This window comes from Nyctereutes procyonoides, unplaced genomic scaffold, assembly GCF_905146905.1.
Source record: "Nyctereutes procyonoides isolate TBG_1078 unplaced genomic scaffold, NYPRO_anot_genome, whole genome shotgun sequence".
Lineage (NCBI taxonomy): Eukaryota > Metazoa > Chordata > Mammalia > Carnivora > Canidae > Nyctereutes > Nyctereutes procyonoides.
Window position 1 is genome coordinate 19986150 of NW_026575131.1, and position 6000 is coordinate 19992149.

The window sequence follows — 6000 nt, forward strand, 5'->3', positions numbered from 1 at the left end:
GTCAAGGACACTTTCAGTTTTCTGGCCTGAGCAACCACATGGTTACTAGTTACTGAGTTAGGGGCCAAGAGAGCACACAATTAGCATTTCTGTGAAAGAGCTTTGTAGTGTTGTGTATCTCTGGCATTTTGTCATCTGAATCATTGTATTTATGTCACAAATTTGTGGTGAAATGACCCACTATTTAAATCAATGCATATGATAGGGCTATTGTATACATGTCAGTGCTTTTCCAAATATCTGCAATTTCCATTTCTCATGAAAAGAAATGCCCTTGTTAGAGCCTATTTTTAGGGGTTGGTTCTCAGGTAATGATGTTATTCTCCCTTTGAGCTCTGGGTCAGTATAATCTACAACACGTACAGATTGAATCCTAGGCTCTTGGTAAGAGAAACACCATGAAAGATAATCTCCCAGGCCCTTATCCAGGCCTTCCTTACATTAGATTTATGATTTGGTGGTGGGGAGGGGAGGAGGGTAGTTCTAAAATGTGCTTGGAGCTTTAACTCATGTGGCCTTCCCACTTATTTGGGTTGGCAGAGTCACTCATCTTCTTTATAAAGGCTTGGCTCGTTGAGGATGGTATTTTATATTTTTTATGTTAAGCTGGAATTTCCGGGTTGGGTTCTGCAGCATATGGCTCTGTTTTTACTAGGTTCTGGTGGGCTGACAAAGGAATTTTCCCTGTTTTGTTTATTTCATGCTGGAGTTTGGGATTGGATCTCCATGGAGGAGGAAGGAAAGTATTGGCAGGGGAGACATTGTCTATCCAAACACAAGTCTATCCAGCACAAGTCACATTTTGGTTCCAGCTCTGGAGATCTGGTTATCCTCAGGCTCCAGGCCAGAATCATAAGCACAAGTGAAATGAATTGCACCAAGGTCCTTCTTTTTTTTTTTTTTTTTAATTTATTTATTTATGATAGTCACAGAGAGAGAGAGAGACAGAGGCAGAGACATAGGCAGAGGGATAAGCAGGCTCCATGCACCGGGAGCCCGATATGGAACTCGATCCCGGGTCTCCAGGATCGCGCCCTGAGCCAAAGGCAGGCGCCAAACCGCTGCGCCACCCAGGGATCCCAAGGTCCTTCTTTTTGCAAAACAATTGGGCTACATGTTAAACTGTTACCCTAAGGCATCTAGTGTAGACCCACCCGATGTAAGATGAGGGTCCCTGACTCTACTCGGTAGAATTATCAGTCATGTTCTTAAAGACTTCCAAAAGAGTGGGTTGCTTTCAAAGAAAGTGATACTTCATAGCCAGCCTCTAACATGGCCCGTGGTATTATCTATCTCCTGATATTTAAATTCTTATGTCCAACACTTCCACTTTGAATAGGGCTGACTTGTGTAACCAGTAGAATTCTACAAAAACAAAAACAAAAAAAAAAACGATGTGACTTCTGAAGCTGGCCCTTAAAAGACACCACAGCTTCCATCATCATGCTATTCTTGGATCACTCACTCAGGGCAGCCAGCTGCCACGTCAGGAGAACACTCAGCGATCCTATAGGGAAGTCCATGTGGTGAGGAGCTATGGCCTCCTGCCAACAGCCATGGGAACAAGCCATCCTGGAGGCTTCAGTCAAGCCTTCAGATGACAGTGGTTCCCCACTGGCATCTTGCCTGCAACCTTGTGAGACACTAAGCTGGAACAACCCAACGAAGCTGCTCCCAAATTCCTAACCCACAGGAACTGTGAGATAGTAAATGTTTATTGTTTTAAGCTACATGTTTTGGGAAAAGCAATTGATAACTAAAACATGATGGTACAACTTGAGAGTCTTACTTAATCCATCTTGAAATAAAATAGCAAAATTAAAACTTATAATAGGAAACATTTTCAATAATTTTTCCCCTTCTTAAAAGTCTTATGAAAAAAACACCCTTTTGGGGGGGTATTGTTGTGAATGGATGTGGCAGTTGTTTGTTATTTGCAACTACTCCAATTCCCTTCACCTCACAGTTGGAATTTCTATCAGGGATGTGATTCTTCCCTTATGTAGAAAATCTGGTTAAAATGTCTTCCTTTGGGTTCCTATAAGGCAGACCTTGAGACAGGGACTTAAGTGCTAGTGGTTATTTGGGCAAAGGTTCCAGGAAACCCTGAGAGAGTGTGGAGGTAGGACATGGAAAGGAGGCCACAGTTTCTTATTTGCACTAAAACTCTGGTCATCACTGTGGGCAACTGGACTCAATCACACTGAGGACCTTTTGAGAAGGAACATACTTCAGAATTTCTTTTTGAAGGACAAGGGGGCTGGATTATTGATCTTCCAGACCCTGTCCCTCATTGGTTGAGGGTAGCTCACTGGCCAGAGAGAGAAACAGTCTATACATAGGTGAACCTATAGGTAGCTTCTGGTGTAGGATGAGGGGATAAAGATGAGCATTGACTGCAGCTTCTGCAGAGGGCAATTTCTGGTGACCACTACCCACAGGGAAAGCCAGCTGGTGGAGAGGGAGGGGGTGATGTGGGATAGAGAGTATAAGACCTCAGCTGAGTCCCTCAGGCATTTTCTCGGGTCCCAAGAGTACAAGAGGAGGGACAGCTTAGAAGGCTCTCACAGAGTTAAAGACATTTGGATCAGACTGTTCTAGGTTCCAGACTGCAGCTCACCTCCCTGCTTGCTTGGTTCCTGTTGGTCCTAAATCCAGTCTCCAAAAATCACAGAGGTCTCCTGTAAATTCCGCAATCCCTGGACATCCTCTCGAGAAGTTCCTCTTTGCCTACATTGGCCAGAGTTGGGTTCTGTTGCCCACAGCAAAGAGGCCTAACTGAGACAACAATGGGTCTCACTGAGATTAATAGTAAAGTTCATACTTTTCCAACCCAAATCCCAGCGGGATAGCATAGATTTAAGAACTTGCTAAATGGAGTCTAAAGGTCATCTGTATGTGCAAGATATTCAAGAAGGCTTTGAAAAAGAAATGTGAGGCTGCAAAGATCTGTGGTGGCATTAAGTGGAGACTGCAGTTTATAGAACCACTGGTTTACAGATAAAGGGCCGCTGGCTGGTCTAATTTGGCAGACAAAAATTTCATTATCTAGAGCACGTAAGTCTCTCCCTCTGTTGGACAAGAGATGAGATCCTGTCTATAAAAGCTTGCTCTCGATTTCAAAGGTCAACACTCAAAGCGTGTACGTCTGCCACCCTCTTACTGCAGACCAAAGACTGGGTAGGAATGACTTGATATTTAAGCATGACCTGCCTGTCTAGACCTTTTCGTTCTCTTGTGCTCTCTTTCTCCTGCTACCACTTACACTCCAGTGCCTGCAGACCTCATGGATTCAAAACTTGTGTTAGCCCATTAGGAAAGGGTGAGGAAAGGCTGCTTGCAGTGAGTACTTCTGAGAGGTGTCAGCAATAATGCTGCTCATTTTCATCAGGTGTAGACCAGCTACTAATCTCTTTGGTGCTGAGGGGCAGTGGGAGGGAACCAGTTTCTTTAAAATACATTATTGACCTGCTGAAGTTGTGCACATGGTGAGGTTGGATGGTCATCACGGCAGTATAGCATAGTGGTTCAAATCATAGTTGGTGCTCAAACAGCCTGGGTTCCAGTCATGGCTTGTTATTTTCTGATTGTGTGAATTGGAATTTCTCTAGGTCTGAGAGTCATTGACTGTACGGCAGAATAACAATACCCACTTCATGGAATTGTTGGAGAGGAGGATTAAATGAAACAGCCTTTGCAGAGCTTACAGTAAGTGTTTAATAATCCCCATATCATTTATACCAGTGAGGCTCATGGCAGGAAGCAAATGGCAGACTCTGACTGGTACCTTGGAGAGAATTTAATAGACTGTTTACAAAGTATAGGCAGGCTGTAGGGACATTTAAAGGGAGAGTGCAGTTTTACCAAGGGCTATTACACCCCTGGCCAGGGAAGGGGGGAGTGGGGAGAGGCTTACCAGAACCCTGACACTGAGAGAGTTTTGTAGAGAGGACCACCTGACAAAATGGTCATGATGGATGTTGCCACCATGGTGGGCCTTGAGGAGGAGGGTAGGGAAATCAGCATCCTGACCTCCTTCTCTTCCCTCCCTCTGACGTCCTCATGTTGGTGCTCCAGAACACAAAAGAAACTGGGGGAAGATATGAACAAGGCACAAAGCAAGTTGAGAAAGGGCACAGCATGGATTTAGAAGGAACAGTAGGAAATGTCCAGGCTACGATTACTGCCGGTGTTTCTGGGATACTGAAAAGAAAATTAGAGGAATGCCAGGAGCTTCCAGTCAATGTGCCCACAGAAGAACCATGGATTTTTTTTTTCTTCTGAAAAGTCTCTGTTTGCCTGAAATTTCTCTGTGTTAAGCTGTCTTGATTTGAAAGTTTTGTGATTCCTCATTCCTATGATTCCTCTTTTTCCAAATTCTCCACCTAGTTTTGGAAGAAGACTGAATTCAATGAAGCAACTTCTCCCCTCCTTTGTTCATCTCTTTCTAGAAGCTTCTAAATTATGGTAAATTTCCCATCACCAGCTTCCCACTGAGCCTGTGGATGCAAATTCAATTATAATGGCTAAAAGTTCAATACAATCTCTAGAGGTTAAAGCTACATTAGGTGGAAGCTTGGTAGGTAGATTGAGGACACACAGTTATACACCAGGGTTGGGTGTATATGGTGTACATGGTTGGGCCATGAGCATCCAGCTTTGCCTTTAAGGGTTAGCTGAAGTTTGTAGGTGTGGCTTACCCCATTGACAGGAGTTGATAGTTCCCTCCTTCCTTTAAAATACCCTCATGTTTTTATCATTTGATTTAATCATTGTGTTATTTCAATAACCTCCTGTTTGAAAAGACACTGGCTTATTTATAATAATTTAAAATATTTATATTTTGGGGGTATCTGGGTGGCTCAGTCAGTTAAGTATCTCTGCCTTCTACTCAGGTCATGATCTTGGGGTCCTGGGATAGAGCCCCACATCTGGCTCTCTGCTCAGTGAGGAGCCTACTTCTGCCATTCTCCCTGCTTCTGCTCTCTCACTCTTGCTCTCTCTCAAATAAACAAACAAATAAATAAAATCTTTTTTTAAAGATAAAAATAAAGCAAAATATTTATATCTTGAATTTTTATAATTAATTCACAAACCCTCTTCATTCAAAAAAATTTACTACAATCTTTAGCTCGACCTAACTTTCCGAAGACTAGGCATGTCTTATGACTCTGGTGAACTATTTTGAAGCACCCACATTGACTCCCCAATTTAAAAAGTTTATAGTGAAATGCTTAGTGACAATTAGAAATTTCAAGGCTCAGCGCTTTGGAAGTGGCCAGGCCTTTCTACCTTTCCCCCCCTTGTCAATCAGACATAGATGTGCCCCCTCCTTTAAGGGCTCTCTGCAGCTGAGACAGTCCCTCAGGACTGATGGGTTTTCAGCTGATCTACCAACTGCACTTCTCATTCCCAGGGCACCAAGGCCTCCCTTGAAGGGGGATTTAGGAAGAGTACCCCCCTGTCCTTCACAAAGAGCTTGAGGGAAGATGTGACTGTATGCGCATCTTGTCTATGAGGAACCTGAGATTTAAGGAGCTGAAAGATCTGACTAAGATCATACAACCATAAATCCACAAGCCAGTGCCTGACACTCTCAGGACAAGAGTTTTATATTCAAAATTTTCTCTTCTAGAAAGGAAATTTAGTGCATACGCCACATATCACTCTATATCTCTGTATTAGTTTCTGTTGCTGCTGTAATAAATAAGCACCAACTTAATCGCTTACAACAACACAGATTCATTATTTTACAGTTCTGGAGGTCAGAAAGCCTGAAATCGAAGGGTTGGCAGGGATGCGTTCCTTGAGGAGGCTCCAGGGGATATCTGTCCCCTTGCCTTCTCCAGCTCTAGAGGCCACCCACAGTCCTTGGTTCCAGCTTCTTCCTCTGGCTTCCTAGCCATCAGCATAGCTTCTTCCAGTCTACTCTTTCTCTTTGACCTCTGCTACTGCCATTTTGGCTCCTGTTGCTCTGAGCCCTCCGTCTCCCTCCTAGAA